The following is a 22953-nucleotide window of genomic DNA, read 5'->3' as shown; positions in this document are numbered from 1 at the left end:
CTTTGTCAGTGAGATTATAGGGTAGCGCGGCTTCACTTCCCAGCCAGCTGATCCGCTTTCTTGCCACACGATGCTAATGTTTGCTGGACTCTACATGTGTATATGTGTCGGCCGCCATCTGTGTGTTTGTGTAGCTGGTTATCTCATCATATTATGATCGCTCTTACTGCATTCTGTGTCATGTTTACTTGTTATTTCCTTGTGAGTTGTGCAATACTGCAGAAAATATATTGCTGTTGTCCCAGCAATGAAGCAAATAGAGAATCCCAAGTATTGTTTTATGTGTCTGCTTTATAACGCTTCTAAATAAAGGCAAAAAAATAAACGTAAGGATACCTATATAAAATGTTTCCAGTATATATATATATAAAGGTAACTTATTTGTAGCCAGAGCTGCCGGTGACAATTTTGGTGGACTCGTGATAAAATGGACCGAATCCAAATCCGCAAACATCTAACAAATTATAAAAATGCCCCATATTGGGCGGTGTGCCCCATACCGAAAAGCTGTGAAACCCTGAGGTACATAGCAGTCCGATCGGTGGACCTAACTTCTAGCAGTCCGGCGTATTTATGTGGGGGTGGTCCTAGCCACACCCCTCTCTTCAGCTTCTCTCAGACGGGCCACCACTCCCACACCAGATGCTGACGGTGACTTCAAGGCTTGATGCTGCAGCCACCACCTCCTCGGACGGCCTCAGACCGCCCCCCTCATGAATACGCTGGACCGCTTGAAGCTAGGTCCGTCAATCAGATCGCTATGTACCTCAGTGTTTCACAGCTTTTAGGTATGTTCCAAGAAAGCTAGAAATTTAACAGTGCGATAAATGGGGGAAGGCTAGGGAGATTCTTCCTTTAGTATGTGCAGCTAGATTGTCTTATTGAGCTAACAGGTCCTTTAAATGTCTGTTCTATTCTTGATCCAAGGATTTAGGCAAGTGGTGAGCAACATTTATTGGTCCAAGGGCCGTTCTGTCAGACTGCTCAACTTTAAGGGGCCACATAAGTAATTAGCACCTTAGATGTGTCCTCGGTACAGATCACGGGTGCATCTTTGTCCTTCCATGTGGCGCGGCAACCCCCCGGCCCGGACTCACATCTCCAACACTCCTGCTTCCTGATTAGGCCGCGTGCATCCCCACTCACTAGGGCGTGCGCACGCCTGCTCTTCATGATTTAAAGGGCCAGCGTCCACATGATTGGAGCTTGTTTATCCAGCTCGCCGTTAAAATCCCCCTCCCTTCACTCCCCGCCTGATCTTCAGCATTCTACAAGGAACTTCCAAGGTTTCCACACGTCACTTCCCACAGCGGTTCCTGTTGAAGAGAAAGCCCATCAGCATTTCCAGACGCCTCCGTGTTTCCTGTCCTCCAGCATTTCCAGATGCCTCCACCTCCTGGTGGCTCCCGTGTTCCCAGACGTCTCCAAGCCACCAGCTCTCCTCCAAGGACCTCTCCATTCCTGTCTGCCTGGGTCCAGTGCCATCTGCTGCCTGCTTGCCTGCCGTGAGTTCCAGCTCATCCTTCCAAGCCGCACTCCTGCTGTTGTCCCCAGGCTTGGACTGTGTCCTATGCATTCGTGAATTGACCTGGTGGCACTCCGCCGCAGCAAGACCATCCCGCTTTGCGGCGGGCTCTGGTGAATATCAGGTGCCACTTAGACTCTGGTCCCGGGTTGCGGCTAGTACCATCATCCTCATTTCCTGCGGTGGTCCAGGGGGTTCACCTCTCTGCAGACTCCTTCTTCCGGACTCTTCCAACAGAGACTCTAGTTCCGTTGTCTGTGTCCCATTACAAGATGCACCAACAACCAATGTACAGTACCAAAATCTAACCTAGATATTATAAATACCACAGTACAGCAATACATACCACACCAAATACTGCATTCAGAGCATAATAATAGTGCAGACCCCATTGCAGATAAGAATAATACTAGAGACCACATAGCAGTTTATAATACTGGACACCCCCAGAACAGACACATACTGATAATGAAGACCCCCAGAGGAGACCCTTAAAACTAATAATACTGGAGATCCCCCCCGAAAAAATAAATCCTCTTTCCTGGCTCTTCTCCCTGCTCCACACTGCAGCTTCTTCTCCCCGTACTTATTTTTTTCATTTACATTGTGACTTTTTACATTGTGAGTATGCTGGGCGAGGTTGGTGACACTCCATCCTGGTGCATTTGCTATATCTTGTGTAGGTTACAGAAGGACCTGGGATAGAATGAATCTCCTCACAGGAGCCTCTTAGTATATTGGGCTCATCACACCCCATACTACGACTGGGCCACAGTGCGCCCATGATAAATTCCCTCCTGTGTAACCATTTAAATCACACAAATCAGTTTCTCTCTCGGGTTTGCATATACTCATAGGATGAGGTCTATTTTTATATCTCTATTTAATGAATTTAGGAGGTTTGGGGGGATTCATTTATTTCAGTTGCTAATGAGGCTAGGCAGGGCTGTAGAAGTGAGTGGCGAAAGATGTCTTGACGGGGTAAGGAGGAGTTCTCATGGTGATCGGGGTTGGATGGAGAATAAATAGGAAGGAGAAAAAACACAATATAGTACATTTTCAGGCTTTGCTTTTCTGTTAAGCTGCTGTTATGCACCTGTAAACATTCATTCCCCAATATACATTCATTCCTGTTCCAAAAGGAAAGCATAGTGGAAGGAATCTTCCACATGAAAGATAGCGACAACATCAATCAGTGTCATCATTGATCCATCAACTTGAAAGTCTGCACCTGAAATTCATTGTTGTTTTAAAGACAACAAGCCATCATTTCAAAGCTTTCTGTACATGCAAAACTTCTTGTGTTATTTAATCATACATGTGTGTATCTTGTTACATTCCTTCAGCTCTCTACATTGATCTGCTTCACATCCCCTCCCCTGTGCTCTGAGTAACTGCTGTCATATTCAACCAGAAACCTGATACAGGTTTTGCTCAGGGAGGGGATGTGGAGTAATGCAGAAAACTTCCTAATTCTCTAAGAAATGAGTTGTGTAGCAAACTATATATTTACTAATGAAATGACTCATATTACAAATATGTAATTTAGAATAATCTAATTTAGAAGCAGGAATTGGCTTTGGTAGATTGTTGCTGACTCCCAACTGTGACCCACGACTCCAGAGCCCTGTTTTTTTTAATTAAAGAATGTTATTTCTTGTAGCAGTCTTTCGTCTGTGTACTTAGAATCTTTGCATTTCATATCATGAGTCTAATCACATTTCCTTGTCAAACAAATCTGTGTTAAGCTGTTAACCGTAGGTCATTGAATCTGAGCATAAAAGAGCAACAGGTCTGTGTCTATCATAAGATGTTTCACCTATCGATCTGCGGGGAGGGAAGACGTGAGCTGAATTCCTTATACCCCACCTGTCTGTATTGTTGCAGAACTCTTTCCCCAGAGAGCCTTTTGCTGACAATTAGTAGCGTGCTCTGCGTTATCGGACCCCTGTATCCATCCTGGTGTCTTCCTTTACTGAGGTGCATAATGTGCAATTTATCCTCTGCATCCCATTGCACCTAGTAAGGGAGGAGGTAAGGGACCTCCTTGTATGCACCTGGTAAGGGAGGAGGGTTTTCTGGGATTTGGGGCCCCTTCTCCTCCTCGGGTCCCCTGGACAAAGTCACATTAAACCCCCCCTGATGGTGGCCCTTCATTCACCTAATCTAACCCGACTCTGAGCAGGGGCTGCTGCAGACAAGATGAAAAACCGAATTCAGGAGCCTCAGAAAATTACTTTTTGTTACTTAGACAAATACAACTTATTGTCTTCTACTTCATCTTGAGCTTTGTGTATCCGCTGACCAGCTTGGCAATATCCATGATTTATTTCCTTCCTTTTGTGTATTGACAACAAGGCAGATAAGCAGAAAACTGAGATTCTGCAACACAAGATTAAAGTACATGTGCTTAAAAGGGGGAGAAGCTCTTACAAAATGCATTTCCTTGAATTGCTTTGAAAAACAATACCTTGGGATAGAAGCTACGTGTTACAGGCCGCTGTGCTAGTGATCAGTTTTGCTACTGACTAGAATCTGGATGCTTGGGATCCTATAAGCAGTAATCATTTTTGTGATCACTTTTAGTAGCAATTGATAACTAAAACAACATATCATGAGCCCTCTTCATGCACCCGGCATGTGACGTAGTATTTAAGTAGCCTTGGGGCTCTTAAAAGCACTAAAAATAAAAGTAAGAAAAAAGTTAAATAAAAATCTAAAAAAAATCTAAAAATTCATATCTCCCAACACCATAAACAGATCCATAGGTCAAGTTTCTTATATGTACTTGAGGAATATTTTCTACTGTCCATTCTACACACAGGCTATGGGGGATATTTATCAGGACCTCTGCACGAGCGCCAGCGTATGATAAATATCCCCTATGTATCCATTTCTTGCAGCTTAAAGGGGTATTCCCACAAAGACAAGTTTCTTAAATATACTCAGGATAACAAAATATCACATTCTCTAATTCACTGTTATTAACAAAAATGCAGCATTTCACAGATATAATTCCATCCTGTCTCTATCAGTCCTGCTGTACACAATTTCAGTTGCCCCTAGACACGACCCTGTAACTTCTGACTTTGGGCCACTATCTTGGATGAGATTGTGGAGCTGAGTTTCTGTCTGTCTCTGCTGTGTGCCTGTAGCAACGCCCCCTACACGGAGCTCACAGACACTCACTGATCACATCCTGTCAGCACATGTTGAGCAGAGAGAGAGGCTGCGAACTTCAAACTACAAGGAGATAAGTGATCCGGAGGAAGGGGGAGACAGGCACATATCTGTGAGATATGGCAGAGCTCACAGTGTAACAGTGTAAGGGTACATTCACATGGCCATCTGGGGGGATATATATGTGGCCCCACCATTCCGTGCTGTACACGGGGAAAAGATTGAGAATCTCATCATCCAGATGGAAGTGCATATACACCTGTACCCTGATAATCTAACCACATTGTCACCCCACAGAACTAGATGGATTATAATGTATCTGCTTAGAGAGTCCCCGCCCACACCTTGGGATTTTTCACTGAGCAGCCACGGGAGTGATAGGAGCTAAAACAGCAATAACACTGAGTAAAATTGTAAAGTAAGGGGGTTAAAATGATCTTTATTGTATATATCACTAGGAGACTGAAATTTGAGAATTTTCTTTCTTGGTAAAACTCCTTTAAGAGTTCTCTTTAATTGCTGTATTAATAAACAAGCACATTCTTTACACTTCCTGGATGGGATATAGTTGTATCCCCTTCTCATCTAAGGGCACATTCACCTGGCCGTCTGTGGGGCCGTACGTGCGGCCGCATGTACGGCCCAATAGACGGCAATAGCGGCGCGGCGCAGATACGGTGCCACACATGTGTGGCACCGATCCGGCCCGCACACCGCAAAAAGATCTTTTGGTGTGTGTGCGGCCGTGCGCCGCTATTCTCTATGGAGGGAGGAGGGGTCACCTCCTCCTCCTCTCCAGCACACGGCGGTATGCCTGCACGGCGGGCATACCGCGTGTGAATGTACCCTAAGAGCATGACTAGCTACAAATGGTTTATTAAAGCAACCAAAAGGTTAGCCACGAGTGCAGGATTTGCCCTTGCGACTATTGCTTTGTCCCTTACTATACTTGCAGTATCTATTCTCACAGAGCACATCTGTAGGAGGATGGTGGTCTCTATAGATCCAGAATATTATTTTATGATTGGAATAGCCTAGTTTTGGTATTTCCCACTTCTGCTCACCACTAGATGGACACACATTTCACAACTTGATTTTAGACTACATTCACTTTTTTGAGATGCTTTTTAGAATATGTCTTATGTTAAAAATTAAGAATGTAAATATACATATCCTAGTGCAGGGGTCAGGAACCTTTTTGGCTGAGAGAGCCATGAACGCTACATATTTTAAAATGTTATTCTGTAAGAGCCCTACAATATGCACATGCCTCCCAGTAGATAGGTAGTTGCAGCAAATGCCTCCCAGTAGATTGTAGCCCCAGAACATTCCCCCCAGTAGATAGGTAGCTATAGCACATGCCCCCAAGTATATAGCTAGCCACAGTACATGCCCCCAAGTAGATAGCTAGCCACAGCACATGCCCCCAGTACATAGGTAGCCACAGCACATGCCCCCAAGTACATAGGTAGCCACAGCACATGCCCCCCAGTTTATAGGTAGCCACAGCACATGCCCCCCAGTTTATAGGTAGCCACAGCACATGCCCCCCAGTGCATAGCTAGCCACAGCACATGCCCCCCAGTGCATAGCTAGCCACAGCACATTCCCCCCAGTGCATAGCTAGCCACAGCACATGCCCCCCAGAAGATAGATAATCACAGCATGCTCTTCTCTTTGACCCAGTCTTAGACAATAGTGGTGATGGCACCTGGGTCGCACAAAGGACGTAGGCAGCGGTAACATCGCTGCCTGTGTCCAGTGATCAGTCTAAGACACAGCAGCCATTCCTAGTTATTAAAGATCTGTCTGAGAGCCAGATGCAGGCAACAAAAGAGCCACATCTGGCTCCCGAGCCATAGGTTCCCTACCCCTGTCCTAGTGTTTGGAAACCTACATGTCAACAATTTTGGCAAATGAGTCCCACAAATCAAATTTGAAATGTGGTGAGGTTTATTCCTTCCCCTGTCTAAATGGGCGCATTTCAGAGGCCCTTTCTCCCCACGAGCTATGATATTATGTAGTTAATAGTATAAGAAAGCGGAGCGGCACTCACCGGTTGCGTGCGGAAGTACTTTTATTCGTGGTGTGTACAGAGGCAGAACGGGGCCAGGCGACGGGCCGTTTCGCGCTGTTCTAGCGCATCATCAAGCCAACTGACGTCACCTCTATGCGTCGCGCACAATATATGCGCCCGGGCCGAGAGGTGGCGTCATGGCAACAAGAACAATACAATAAAAACGTGACAGTGCAATTAAAACACTACCTAATACATTTTAAAAACATAGGCAGGATCTGCCAAATCAAGGAAATACTTAGACTTTTATATCAAATGAAAAGAGTAATATCTAGTTTATACACCGGAGTAAGTGAGTAACAATGGACAGAAAATGTAAATGCGGTCGTGGGACAGCGAACAGGGGGGATAGGTGACTGTGAGATAGACCGAGTGTAAAGGGGTAACGATTTATAGGAAGACACTCAGGTCATTCCTATCGTTCAACCCCAAAACACCGGTGGCGTCCAACTGTCCAGCCTCGCCTCCCACAATCCCCCTAACATTAAGGGGTTCCAATGTCCCCTCCGTTCCCCCTTCACCACTGAGGACATTGAGGACAATAATATTATTAACCTTACTAACCTTACCCTTTCAGATGATTGTGTGTCACTTTTGAGAAAAGGTCTGAACTTTGCTATGACCAATGTGTTTGACCCTATTCAATTTGAAATTGATCTGTTTAAGAGCATGCGCAAACTGAATCTGCATAAATTCTTTCAGAGCGGGGAAGGCGCCGGTGGGTTTACAAGGAGCCGCAAAGAGGGCGAGATCCCAGTCATGGTTGGCCCTCTGGGATTCTCTCCCTCGGATGCCACCTCCCATCTGGATATACCGGTCATTGAATGTCTGCTAAGTCTTGAGGATACCCCCGAGTCTGTAGAGGGAGGAGATCACGGATGTCCGGATTTGGAAGTTGAGGTTGAGGCTTTTAAAAAGGGAGTTAGGTCCACTTTTTGTCCCCCCTTGTCCGCTGGCTCACCCATTGACATTTTCTGTCGCTGCGTTAAAAATGACGTTACTGCTCTCGTTTATCCCACGGCTCGCGAGAATCTATCGGCAGGTGAAAAACAAGCTTTGCGCTGGCTCCAATCTTTAAAACATGTTGTGGTGAAGCCAGCGGACAAGGGTGGCAACGTGGTCCTTATGACTAGGGAATATTACAAGCGGGAAGCAGATAGACAATTGAAGGACACTACTACATATACCCCGTTAGCATCCAACCCTACTTTGAAGTATCAAACCCTCTTACGTTCTTTCCTTAGGAAGAACGTCGAAAGAGGTGTTATATCTGAACAGACGGCCATCAAACTTTTACCCGCTAACCCAAAGTACCCGGTATGGTATTTCCTACCTAAGGTACATAAGTCGTCGGACAATCCCCCTGGCCGCCCTATAGTGGCAGGAATCGGCTCCCTTACTGAACCTCTATCCCAATACCTAGATTGGCTTCTACGACCCACACTCAGTGACATGCCATCTTATCTTAAGGACACCAACTCTTTCCTTAAAGTAGTAAGGGATATATCTTGGAAGGACAGCTACACCTTGGCATCTATCGATGTGGAGAGTTTATATACCCGCATCCCACAGGACTTAGGCGTTCAGTGCATCCACCACCTCCTTACCAATGCCAACAAAAGTACCCCATTTGTGGAGTTCGTCTGTGAGGGTCTCCAGTTCGTCCTATCCCACAATGCCTTCATGTTTGATGGCCATTGGTTTGTCCAGAGAGTGGGCACGGCGATGGGCACTCCTGTTGCCTGTACCTTTGCCAACTTGTTTCTCGCGTTTGTCGAGAACCGCCTTGTCTACTCTCTGGACAATCCTTTTGCCTCAAACGTGAAGGCATTCCATCGTTATGTGGACGATATCTTTATTGTTTGGGAGGGTACTAGGTCGGTGTTTTTTGAGTTCGTGGATTATCTGAACGCCAATAACCAGATGAATATGCACTTCACCGCAGTTTACGGTGAGAAAGCCCTCGAGTTTTTAGATGTCAGGGTTTTTGAGACACAAGGTGAGCTACACACCTCGGCCTTTAGGAAGGAGACAGCTACGAACTCCCTCCTTCATTTTAATAGCTATCACCCATTCCATACAAAAAAGGGACTGCCCTATGCACAATTCTTACGGCTTAGACGTATTAATAGTGACGACAACCGATTTTATCAGCAGGCTAGGGAATTAGGGGATAGATTAGTAGCCAGAGGTTACCCGAACACTATTGTCTCTGAAGCTTACGGAAAGGTTCTAACGTTGTCCCAAAAAGAGTTATTAGGTGACAGCACTAGGAAGAGGACCAAGCGGAGTGTTAGGGGCTATAGAGACGGAGGTGAGGCTAATGGAAGTAAAAAATTTACCTTCTCCTTTGAATTCAACCCATGTGAAGCAGCGATACGCCAAGCTATCACCAAGAATTGGGGCATCCTAAAACAGGACCCACACCTCAAGGAGGTTACCCACCAACGTCCGGTTGTTGCCTTTAGACGCTGCCCCACCATACGTAAGACACTTGTACACAGTCAGTTTTCTTCCCATGATCAGACTTGGCTAGAGAAGAGTGTCCCGATCGGGAACTTCAGATGTGGTTCTTGCAGATTCTGCAACCACAATAGCCAACTTAAGGATATTTGCCTTGGTGGGGTCTCACACAAAGTAAGAACTTTCATCTCTTGCAAATCTACATTTGTAGTCTACATTATCTTTTGTCCCTGTAAATTCTTTTATATTGGGAAGACTATACGTAAACTATATGTGAGGTTTAGGGAACATTACAATTCGATCAGCACAGGGGAGGGGTGCCCCCGACTCATTGAACATGTTAGACAACAGCATGGGGGAGACCCTGGAGTGTTGATGTTTGCGGGGATTGAGCATGTTAAGGCTAGTCCAGTAGGGGGCGACAGGGGTCAACTATTGCTTATGCAAGAGTCAAAATACATAATCCAGTTTGACGCCACCGGTGTTTTGGGGTTGAACGATAGGAATGACCTGAGTGTCTTCCTATAAATCGTTACCCCTTTACACTCGGTCTATCTCACAGTCACCTATCCCCCCTGTTCGCTGTCCCACGACCGCATTTACATTTTCTGTCCATTGTTACTCACTTACTCCGGTGTATAAACTAGATATTACTCTTTTCATTTGATATAAAAGTCTAAGTATTTCCTTGATTTGGCAGATCCTGCCTATGTTTTTAAAATGTATTAGGTAGTGTTTTAATTGCACTGTCACGTTTTTATTGTATTGTTCTTGTTGCCATGACGCCACCTCTCGGCCCGGGCGCATATATTGTGCGCGACGCATAGAGGTGACGTCAGTTGGCTTGATGATGCGCTAGAACAGCGCGAAACGGCCCGTCGCCTGGCCCCGTTCTGCCTCTGTACACACCACGAATAAAAGTACTTCCGCACGCAACCGGTGAGTGCCGCTCCGCTTTCTTATACTATTGATTTGGGTTGCTGTGTTGCTCCAAGCTGAGCACCACCGAATAGACCGTGCGATTAGGCTTACCGTACCTGCCAGGACTTACACCCGTGGATACCGGACTGGGAGTGTGGGTTCGTTTGGTGCCGGGACACTGTACTCTTTCTTTGTTCATATTATGTAGTTAATGCTCAGCATCTTAACAATGCAGCAATGTAATACTGTGGATTGAGAAATTGTCGAGGCATCATCATTGCCAGATGCCCACAGTATTATACATCTCACTGCTGGAGAGAGGGCTGATGCCAGCAGCTTAACCCCTCAGATTACTCAATCAATACTGATCATGACAAGTGGAGAGAGAGTGGAAGTTCCCCTCCTGGAATGCAGGGGGCCAAGGGGTTGCCTCAGCACAAGAGGGCCTGATAGGCTTACTCCAAAAAGTATAGTTTTTTGCAAACCCAGCGTTTTGCAATGTATTGTGCAAGCAATTACATGTTCAAGTAGACAATAAAAGGGATTGTCCATTTTCAGCAAATATATACTCGAGTATAAGCCTAGTTTTTCAGCACAAAAAATGCGCTGAAAAACCCTAACTCGGCTTATGCTTATACTTGAGTCAAGGAAAAAAACAAAAAGTGAACTCACCTTCTGACGCTCCCCGGCATCCATCGCGGCTCCTGGTCCGTCACAGTCTTCGTGATGAAGTGTTAACACAAGTGTTAACATTTAGCATTTTGTAAATGCAAGTGTTAACAGCTGTTTAACTAGGCAAATCTCTCTCTTAAGCTGTTGCTTTTTTTAAAACGCATGTGTTAAATGCGACCCTGACTCTGTGATTACTCTGCGATACTAACGAGCCGTGCACCTGCATGTCCATCACATGATCTTGGACAGATTTCTATCCAGCGGAAGTAAACATAGAAGCTTCCTATAGCAGAACAGCAACAGAGATCTAGAAAACTGTGAGGAATTGATAAAGAAAGTATATTGGAAAACTGAATAACTTTTCCTTACACAAACCCTCAATCAATTATTTGATAAAGTGGACAACCCCTTTAAGAGCCACTTTGCATCTCAGTTTTTTGCATATCAGTTATGGCTAAAAGAAACATTTGTGTTGTTTAACGGACCAACCACACTCCTACGGTCTGGACTCCATCCCTCATAGAGATATATGATGCACAGAGTCTCTTCTGTCCTGCAAAACCAGTAGTGCCAAAGTATCATCATGACCACAGTATGGCACTGCTGTTCTGCATGTAGAAAGGCCTCCATGCATAATATATATTTCCATGATGCTCTAAGACCCATCCCCAGCACTGTGGTTGGTGCATGAAACAGGACATAGCACAGTTTGTGATTTTAGCCCTTATTATTAGCCCCAACCAATAAGGGACAAAGCAAACAAAATTTACCTCCAGTAGCTTAGAAACAATAATAAAAACTTTTCCGTAACTCAAAATTATGCCATTTCAAAATACAACTTGTCCTGCATAAAACAAGCCCCCATGCATCTTCCCTGCAATCAGCTGGGGGAAATGGGGGCTGCAGGAGCTGGTCATCTACCAAATGCTGTATATGAGCTTTCCTATGGATAAGACTAAGGAAGAACTTATTAATGGTTGTTAAAGTTTCAACAAAGTTATGATATACAGTATATATATACTGTGTATACACACACACACGTAATTACTTTTGTCAATGTTTTCAATATCTCTGCTTGCAGTCAATGAGGATCTTCGTTGATTACCCACAGTGCATAATGATACGGATTACGGTATATATGGGAATATTCTAAAACTTTTGGCTGTCCAATGTATATCCTCTATTTTCCGTGTACCCGATTATATCTCTGATCTGCATTTCAGCAGCCGTTCTCTCTGGTTTTATATACGACTGTGCTGAGTGCTGTCACATCGCCCTGAATTATTATATCAGCCGCAGAATCAATGCTGACCTTCCCGCGTTATGCATGACTATAAAATTCCACATTGCAGAGAATAAATACTTAGAGGTTCCTTCTCCCCGACTCTGCGTCTTATGGCAAACTTATTACAGATGATAGATGTGACACATTCATTTCCACCGCTGTAACCTTTATTGGATCATCGTCTGGTCACGATAATGTTAACCAAAAAGGGAGAAAAAAAGTTTTTTTCTCATAAAGCAATCAGAAAGTCTCAGCTGTTGGTTTTTTTTTTTTTCTATGGCTTTTATGTTATTGCTATTAGAGGACACTTACTAATGTGTCTAGAAGCAGAAGGTAATTTATTCCTGGGCCTTTTACAAGTTCCTATTTTGGGTCTGTGCCTGACCCCTTCCGTTCAGTGCTCTGGCATTAAACCGGGCGATGAACTCTCTCTTCCGTTCTCCCCTCCTGTAAACCACACGCCTTGCTGCAGTCTTGTCTCCTCATCTCACTGCCTCAGGACCATAAACTCTGTCTAAGTTGCTGTGGGATCAGTGTGTTTATTGGATTATATACGCACCCGGCCATTCCAGGCGCTTAGAAAGGTAAGGACAATTAAATTAAGCTTTATTTATTAGAGAACACATTTTTCTTTCTTTTGCTTCTGTACTATGACTATTAAGTTGGATTCTTTGGTTGGTCAAGTACTATTGAATTTAAAGGGATCTGAGGATCAGAGCTGGTGGGGGGGGAGGTGTAGGTGGCCATCTAGGTGACCATTTTGGACTTGTGATACAAAATACATACAAAAAACACAACAAACAACAACAAAATTCTGAATGATGTCAACATATTTTTTAAGAACAACCAGCAGGTCGTAGCGGCTGTGATGCCTTACTTGTCAGGGTAAGAAGAACACTATGAAGTCCACATGTTTAACAGCAAACTAATAACTTGCTAGGAAAACATTGAAACTGGCAAGTAAGTGATCAGTGCCACATTGTATTTAAATGGATTGTATCACCAGAAATTTAGCCTCATTGCCTTGTAGCATAGTTTAAATGGTTAAACTTTTATCCTTTTTCCTGTCCTATTGTCTGTTGTGATGGCTCTGGGATTACCCAGCCTCTCTGCTGCCTGAGGCAAATTATAGAAAGATACCCCCCCACACACACTTTAATGTAATGTCCACGGCAGAGCCCCCCCTTAATGCAATGTCCACAGCGGAGACCACCTTGAATGTAATGTCCACAGCAGAACCCCCTCTTTAATTTAATGTCCACTGCAGTTCCCCCCTTTAATGCAATGTCCACAGCGGAGCCCCCCTTTAATGAAAAGTCCACAGTGGAGCCCCCCTTTAATGAAAAGTCCACAACGTAACCCCTTTAATAAAATGTCCACAGCGGAGTCCCCCTACTGCCGCCTCAAATCACCTCATGGGTGGTGCGCCCCTGGCCGGCATCTATCCCCTACTGGAGGTCCAGTAGATATCAGTGAAGTGCTGAATAAACTCATCATGCCTCCATTGAAGTTTATGGATTTTCTCATTAAATATATTCATTCCCTATCATGTGCTTAGGGATAAATTTAAGATTTATGGGGGTCTGACTTCTGTGACTTCCACACCCAGACTCAGTTATCTCTTATTCACAAGATGGAGGGTAAATGTGATTAATGAAAAGACCCTTTAAGAGTTAAATAATACTAATTAACGTAACTGATATATAAATAAATGGTCTTCATCGAGGACCGGAGCCTCTGGAACTACAAGTTTCCAAAATTGCATTAAAGGGGTTCTGCCAAGTATTTAAATATTCTGATGCCCACAGGATAGGTATAGTTATGTGAACCCCCATGTGGACTCCCAGCAATCCAGAGAGCAGGGGTAATTGATGGAGGGGCAAACCTAGCATGAGTTGCAAGAGTCTATTCATTTATGGTATTGTTGGAAATTGCTAGCACAATCCTTGGCTATCTTTACTATCTATGAGAGTGCTGCAGGTAGCCCAATCTGTACTCACTAATTTCTGACACTTCCAATTGAAAGGAGCAGCAGGACACATGCTTGTCTTGCCACTCCACCTATTGGTGTTCACTGGATTGCTATAGGTCTCATTACCAGGGAAAGAAGGGGAATTTCCAGCAGGCAGACCCAGTAGTTGATTACAATATAGGTGGTTGGGGAGGTAGCACGAGGCCCAAACCTTTGAGGGGGCCCATGACCACCTAAACCACCCACCAAATTTTATACTGACATAGACCTTCACCATTGAAATCCACTTATCTCTGCTCCAGCTCTTGATACACATGTACATAACGGGAATTTCGGGACTTTTGAAGGTCCAGAAACCCTAGATGAAAGCAGATAGAAGGGACACATCCTCCATTCGCCAAGAAGCTTGATTCTAGTACCATATGTAGGAAGTGATTCCAGACTTGTAGGGGCTATAATATTCCTACAACCCCGGGCCCATGGCAGTCATAATCCGCACCTGGTCACACAACCTGTAAACAGGGGATAATAGTTGGTAAAACCTCTTTAACCTCTTTAAGAAGTGATAAATAAAAAATACCTAGTGCAGTAAAATAACCAGAACCTGCATAAATCCACATACACAATTCAGCACCAACACATCCAAGTGAACAGGTCACTTTGTCCTGTTTGAGCCGGGAAGTGGAATTTTCTTCACTCTGCAGGTGATAATCATAGGCGCACATACTTTATTGTTGATGGTTGTTATGGCCCCTCATATTTCCCCTCCAAATATGCGTTACATGCTTTACATTTTTGGTTTCCAGGGCCAAGCAATGTACAGTAATTCCCGTGTCTGTATTTATGCCCCTGTGTTTTACTGCGCCATTCATGATACCACTCCAGCCGTACCTCCTTTCTCCATGAGTACTATATTTTTTCACTTAGGTTTATTCCCTGTACCGTAATTGTATATAATCATTTCAAGCATATGAAAGAGTACATTGCAATCGCAGTACATGCAATTATAATAAGCATATAATTTCCTACCCATCTGTGATCTTTAAGTAGCGCTAAAATTTGGTACTTTCACCAACTTTCCTCGATTCCACGAATGTAATTTGCAAATGGCGCTATATTTTGTGAATTTTTCACCAAGAATAAGAGGGAAGGCAAAAAGTTAGTCTCATAATTGCAAAGCAAAACCATGGAGTCTACAGCTGAGAGCGAAGCTCCACATTTGATTGACATTAGCTCCATTCTCAGCAAATGCAAAACTATCATCCGTGTAATAGATCTTCAAATACTTTACTGTGATATACTGATCTTTAGTTACATAATAGCTGCTGCATTTAGATTTCTGCTTCTGTAATGTAATGCTCTGTGATGTGCTGGATTTCAGTACAATGCCTGGGACACAGAATACACGGCGGTAGCGTCTGATTTATCCTGATTTGCAGATGGACATTGGCAGGGAAATGTGACCTATTTTTACCTTTTGGTTAGGAGGAGTTTTTTTGCATGTCCCTAGCTATACAGGCGGTCCCCTACTTAACACTCAACTTATAGACGACCCCTAGTTACAAACAGACCTCTGGATGTTGCCAATTTACTGTACCATAGCCCTAGGCTACATTAAACAACTTTAACAGTTATTAAAGGTGTCTGTTATTAAGGTTTATTGTTAATCCTGGTTCTTATGACAATCCAACATTTTTAATCCAATCCAATTGTGACAGAGACCAAAAAGAATTTTTATAAATTATTATAAAATATACAGTTCCAACTTATAATAATAATTCTTTATTTATATAGCGCACACTGATTACGCAGCGCAGCACAAGGCTAGCCAAATTGGTCCCTGTCCCTATGGGGCTCACAATCTTATCAACCTACCAGTATGTTTTGAAGTGTGGGAGGAAAACGGAGGACCCGGAGGAAACCCATGCAAACACAGAGAGAACATACAAACTCTTTGCAGATGTTGACCCTGGGACTTGAACCCAGGTCCCCAGCACTGCAAGGCTGTAATGCTAACCACTAAGCCAATGTTCTGCCCCTACTTACATACAAACAACTTAAGAATAAACCTATGGAACCTATCCTGTACATAACCCGGGGCTGCCTGTATTTGATAAAAGTAATATAACGTACTATTTTCACTTTGGCTACTAGACATCACTACATCATTACATCACTACTGACAATAGATGATGTCACAGCTTATCACCTCCACTTCCCTGTATAATGACCTCTATATAGATAACACTGACCCATCATTACATCACTACTGACAATAGATGATGTCACAGCTTATCTCCTCCCCCTCCCTGTACAATGACCTCTACATAAATAACACTGACCCATCATTACATCACTACTGACAATAGATGATGTCACAGCTTATCTCCTCTCCTCCCTGTACAATGACCTCTATATAAATAACACTGACCCATCATTACATCACTACTGACAATAGATGATGTCACAGCTAATCCCCTCCCCCTTCCTGTACAATGACCTCTATATAGATATCAATGACCCATCATTACATCACTACTGACAATAGATGATGTCACAGCTTATCTCCTCCCCCTCCCTGTACAATGACCTCTATATAGATAACACTGACCCATCATTACATCACTACTGACAATAGATGATGTCACAGCTTATCTCCTCCCCCTCCCTGTACAATGACCTCTATATAAATAACACTGACCCGTCATTACATCACTACTGACAATAGATGATGTCACAGCTTGTCTCCTCCTCCTCCCTGTACTACGACCTCTATATAGATAACACTGACCCATCATTACATCACTACTTACAATAGATGATGATGTCACAGCTTATCTCCTCCCCCTCCCTGTACAATGACCTCTATATAGATAACACTGACCCATCATTACATCACTACTGACAATAGATGATGTCACAGCTTATCTCCTCCTCCTCCCTGTACAATGACCTCTATATAGATAACACTGACCCATCATTACATCACTACTGACAATAGATGATGTCACAGCTTATCTCCTCCCCCTCCCTGTACAATGACCTCTATATAGATAACACTGATCCATCATTACATCACTACTGACAATAGATGATGTCACAGCTTATCTCCTCCCTCTCCCTGTACAATGACCTCTATATAGATAACACTGACCCATCATTACATCACTACTGACAATAGATGATGTCACAGCTTATCTCCTCCCCCTCCCTGTACAATAGAGTGGAGTGAATCAGTGACTGACATTCCCGGCTATATTCACAAAAAGTTAGTAGTCAATCACTGATTAGGACCACCTATTGGAATCCTAAATTCATAATGAGGACATAGTTAAATGCATTAGTTTGACTTTCACCTTAAAATTATAAATGATATCTGCTCCTCTTTCTGCTGGGGGATTAGGCTTCTTATTTGAAGCAACCGTTTCCCTTTAAGTTAGGAGAACTTTGGGTCATGCTTGCGGAAATATTTTTGCCTTCCCTCCAAATATTATTTAATTGGCAAACAAAGGAGTTAAGCGGCAAATATACAAGGCTTTCATATCGTACCATTACATCGGCTGTGCCCTTCTTGCTGTAATGCAAAATATTAAAAAGATCCTGTCACGCAGGGCAGTGGCGTCGCTTCCTGACACTTTATTAAAATGTGAACTGTATTTCAGATTGTAATCTCGCGTCGAGCAGAGAAGGAGATGTAACACTTATTTTCATTCTACTGCAAGCCATTTTTTATGGAAGTCTTCAGCAGAAAGAAAAGAGCCGGAGCCTCCAACACTTAATGTCATCTCTGAACCAGATCTCCTGACGAGGAGGAACAATTTGTGATGTCAACATGACTGGAATTCAGAAAAACTCCCTAATGTTATGTGTAATGCTGTGCGAGAGGCGACACAACTTTATGTGAGAGTCACGGTGGAAAATCTCATAGAAGGCATAGTGTAGCCGTAATTATGTAGGCAATGCGTGGTCTAAGAATGAAATCCAATTTATCTATGACAAGAGAGATAAGGGGGAGGACAGATAATGTCATAGAAAGTGGAGTCTTCCAGGGATTTTTTTCTGTGTTAGCTATAGATATTTTTTTATTTCTGCTGTTCTAATTAAATTATTTGGTATAGATGGCGCTAGAGAGAGACTCATTTTTGGTATTATAGTGGAGAGCTGATTTGCAAGAGAGATCTCCACAAGGAAAACCATCAAATTTTGAGAGCAGGAACACTTGGTTTAATGTGGAGATTATTGACCTTTCACGTCTTGATAATGTGTCCCTAAAGCTATATGATGCTTTAGAAGCCACCGTTTTGCAGTAATCCGGGGCATAGCATTTAGCATGCTGTGTACAAGTCCTGATGCTCCTTTTTAGTTGGACATTGATAATATCAATTGCTTCAGAACTCGGTTATAATAGCATTCAACCAGAGTTCTTCTTCTGACTCCTAATTAAAAAAAAAAAAAAGATTGCGAGTTCTGCACATCAGTCTTTTTTGCGGACCCATAGACTACTATTGTTGTCTGCAAACGTGAAAAAAAATAGGAAAGGCTTTAAAAAAATTTGGTAACGGACTTACGGATCTGTTAAATAAATGGTTAAATGATATCTATGAAAATCATGAACAGAATGCTGAGAAAAAAGAAGCGTTAATAAGTAGTCCATAAACTCCGTCATGACGGCTCATTTTGGACCTATAACTTAATATTTCCGTCATATTATCCATATACGGTCTTAGTTTTTGCAGGATGACTTATAGATTTAAATGGCGCCATTGTGGGGTTTGGGAAACTCATTGATTGAATCGTTTTAACTCTTTCTGGAGGAAGGAATGAGAAAAAATCATTAACATTTTTGGCTTTTTACATGGTATGGGGCAGTTAGACTCCAAAAATCAGATATTCAATATCCTGTGGATGGGGGTTACATTTTGTTATTCGGAAAGATCCAATAAAGTCCAAGACCTGACTATATTTTAATTGTTCCATCGGACAACCCATGTGGTATATTCTGTTCTTGTTAGTGTCTGTTCTCCCTATTGTTTATCTATTCACTGCAGTCTTGAACATTGCTACGTACCAGTCATTTCTTCTCTCACTTCAATACCTCTTATCATGAACAAAAGTAGAGCTGAAGACTTGTTCTTTTGATCTCTGCTTGACAACAATTCAGACGTGTGTTAAATGATTTATTTACAGTTTAATTATTAAGGCTTTGTCAGTCTACAATTGTTAAAAAAAACTTGTTAAAGGCTCTTGTTTTTACATATTTTGGCTCTTTTTATACTTTGTTTAGTTTTAGGAAGATAAAAGATACACCATCAAGCAGTCAGTGCACCTTAAGTGGACATGGCAGACATTGGTGTTTAAAGTAAAAATGAATCAAAATCATAATGAACATATCAGTAATTAAACAGTATTGTTCTCATCTGTTTTTTTATTTTCTGGTTGAAGAATTTTTTTATAAATTCTTTTTTCTGTACACAGTTATTAGGAAAGCTATCTTACGAAAGATATATAGACATATGATTAGCTGCAGCCGTGTAGGCCATCAACACAGAAGTGTGATCTGTATAGTGGTCATTGTGCAGGAGGTGAAAAGCTAGAGGCCATTGTACAGGGAGGAGGATGGGGAGGAGATAAGCTGTGACATCATCTATTGTCAGTAGTGATGTAATGATGGGTCAGTGTTATCTATATAGAGGTCATTGTACAGGGAGGAGGAGGAGATAAGCTGTGACATCATCTATTGTCAGTAGTGATGTAATGATGGGTCAGTGCTATCTATATAGAGGTCATTGTACAGGGAGGGGGAGGAGATAAGCTGTGACATCATCTATTGTCAGTAGTGATGTAATGATGGGTCATTGTTATCTATATAGAGGTTATTGTACAGGGAGGGGGAGGAGATAAGCTGTGACATCATCTATTGTCAGTAGTGATGTAATGATGGGTCAGTGTTATCTATATAGAGGTCATTGTACAGGGAAGGGGAGGAGATAAGCTGTGACATCATCTATTGTCAGTAGTGATGTAATGATGGGTCAGTGTTATCTATATAGAGGTTATTGTACAGGGAGGGGGAGGAGATAAGCTGTGAGGTCACTTATTGTGAATGGTAGATCCAATAACAGAGGTGTTATTTATTAAAGTGGGTTTCCTGTGTCAACAAATGTTATTGTTTGCATGATAAAAAGTTATACAATTTTCCAATATACCTCACGGTTTTCTAGATCTCTGCTTGCTGTCATTTTACAGGAATCTTCATTGTTTACTTCCTGTGGATAAAAAACAGTCCCTGGTCATTTGATGTCACAAAGGTGCACAGCCCGTTATATCACATAGAGTAATCTTGTAACAAGTCGTGCATCTGTGTGACATCACATGATCAGGGACAGATGTCTGTTCTGAAGTAAGCATACTCTAGAAGCTTTCTACAGAATGGCAGTAAGCAGAGATCTAGAAAGCCGCAAGAAATCGATTTAGAGAGTATATTGAAAAATTAAATGAGTTTTCGTTTCATACATATAATAACATTTATCTGCTGAAAGTGGAGACTGCTCAAATAATAAACGCCAATTAACCTGGAGCAGGATTGGTCCCTTTATACTGCATAGTCCAAACATAAATAACCACACAGAAAACCTTCGCTTAAGCATTTTCAATTGTGAATTGACTCGGGGTCGGCCACAACTTTATCGAAACCATAAATTATTTAACCATTTCTTTTTTTGAATATATATATATATATATATATATATATATATATATATTCAATCTTTTTAGTCATCAATCTTTTTAGTCATTCCACTTTATATACCACCAGATAACCCCCTGTATGCCTGCCTTATCTAAGGGCATGTAGGGCAGTGATACCCCTAAAAAAACACCCACTGTGACAAAAGTAAATAAAAAATGATATAAAAAGGGGAAAGAGGGTACCCCTGTGTAGGGTATTCAAGCATATTCTCACCACTTGTACCGCCCACGTTTCTAGCCACGCCCCCAGTACATGTCCCTCTCATACATGAAGATGAGAGAGGGAAGAGCAACCACTATTTAAAGGGACCACACACACTCTATTTTATTCTGACTGCTAGCCACCTTTGAGCAGTCAGTAGCCCAACGGCTATACGCCTAGGGGCTATCCTCTTTCATAAAGTCCTCCTTGCAATTACCTTATTTCATGCTCATGCAAATGCAAGTAAAATTCATTATGGCCAATAGCATTGCAGTATTTTATCACCTGTTCACGCCCCCTATGCTGATGACTTTCTCTGAGATATGCGGCTGCGCACTAATAAACTGCATTTTTCTAAGAGACTGGTGTGTCTTAGTGTGTGCTCCCGTCCCGCTACCTGGGAGCCATTTTTGTCTATAAAGGGTTCATTTGAAAGTCACCTTACAAATGATAAGGACTGTTTTGAGTCCTAGATAAAAATCTCTTACAGTATCAATCTTTATACTGTTGACAGAGGTCACATAAACACCTGAACAAGGCTGGCCGAACACTATAGTCAGTGACAGATCTGTAAGAATCTGGTGCTGTAGCATGGACGATTGTGGTCACATGAGATTTCCTGGGATGGCCCTTAAAATTATGACCTTGTGCACTGCTCTATTAAAATTCAGCCATGTGCCATACTTTAACCCCTTAACGACTTGGCCATTTTGCACCTTCCTGACACGGCCCTTTTTTTGAAATCTGACATGTGTCAGTTTATCTGGTAATAACTTTGGAACATTTTAATATATCTGGGTGATTTTGAGATTGTTTTTTCGTGACACATTGTACTTCATGTAAGTGGATAAATTAAGGCAATATGTTTAGTATTTATTTATAAAAAAAAATGGAAATTTGGTCAAAATTTTGAAAAAAATGATGTTTTCCAAATTCAAAAATTTACACTTTTTGGAAAGTTGGTCATATCACCAAAATTACTTGATAACTAACATTTTCCATATATCTGCTATAACTTGGCATCATTTTTCAAACATTATTTCCTTTTTTTTGGATGTGAGGAGGCTTATAACGTTAGGTACTATTTTTCAGATTTTCACAAAAATCGTCAAAACCTATTTTTGCAGTGACCAAGTTAGTTAGAAGTCACTTTTTAAGGACTTTATGATAGTACTCCCCCCACAAGTGATACCATTTTAGAAACTGCACCCCTCAAAATATTCAAAACAACCTTTGGAAAGTTAGTTAACCCTTTGAGCATTTCACGAGCGTGAAAAATAAATGAACGTGAAATTATGGAAATCTAATTTTTTTTAACAATATATTCATTGAACACTAAATTTTGCGCCTTCACAAGGGGTTAAAAAGGAAAATGCATCTCAAAATGTTTGGTGCAATTCCTCCTGAGTATTCCAATACCCACTGTGTCAATATACACTGCTGTACGGGCACAGGGTGGCACTTGGTAGGGAAACAGCGCTGTTCAGTTTTTAGAGAACAAATTTTATTGAAATACTTTCCATGTGTCAGGATACAATTGGAGAGCCCTAGTGGTACAAAACAGAGGGGAACCCCAACAAGTGACACCATTTTGGAAAGTACACCCCTTGGAGAATTTAGCAAGGTGTAATATGTGTATGTACCCCTAAAGGTGTATGATCCAATCAGACCCCAAAAAGGAAAAAGGTGAAAATTTTCCCCAAAAAGTCACTTTTACCCCAAATTATTCTAAGCCACAAGTGTCAAAAGATGAAACAATCCCACAAAATGTGTACAACTATTTCTCCTGGATGTAGAATTGCCCCACATGTGCAGATAAAATGTTGTATGGGTACACAGTAGGGCTCAGAAGGGAAAGAGGGATGTGTGTCTTTTAGAAGCCAAATTTGACAGAAATCATATACATGGG

The 22953-nt window shown here is 42.3% G+C and overlaps 1 protein-coding gene across 4 annotated transcripts in view; it reads left to right on the top strand.

Annotated features, from left to right (window-relative positions):
* The window catches only part of TSPAN4 (tetraspanin 4), a 430281-nt gene that overhangs the window by 41783 nt on the left and 365545 nt on the right, over positions 1 to 22953 (top strand). Inside the window, exon 1 of one of the 4 annotated variants that reach the window (XM_072118170.1) lies at positions 12571 to 12707. The exons of the other annotated variants lie outside the window; for them this stretch is intronic. The gene's annotated coding sequence lies outside the window, so the exon portion shown is untranslated. Of the gene's footprint in view, positions 1 to 12570; positions 12708 to 22953 lie in introns of those variants that run through there. 4 annotated transcript variants of the gene reach the window in all.

Source organism: Engystomops pustulosus, chromosome 7 (genome assembly GCF_040894005.1).
Source record: "Engystomops pustulosus chromosome 7, aEngPut4.maternal, whole genome shotgun sequence".
NCBI lineage: Eukaryota > Metazoa > Chordata > Amphibia > Anura > Leptodactylidae > Engystomops > Engystomops pustulosus.
Note: the sequence above shows the minus strand (reverse complement) of the source record. Positions and strands in the feature narration are given on the sequence as shown.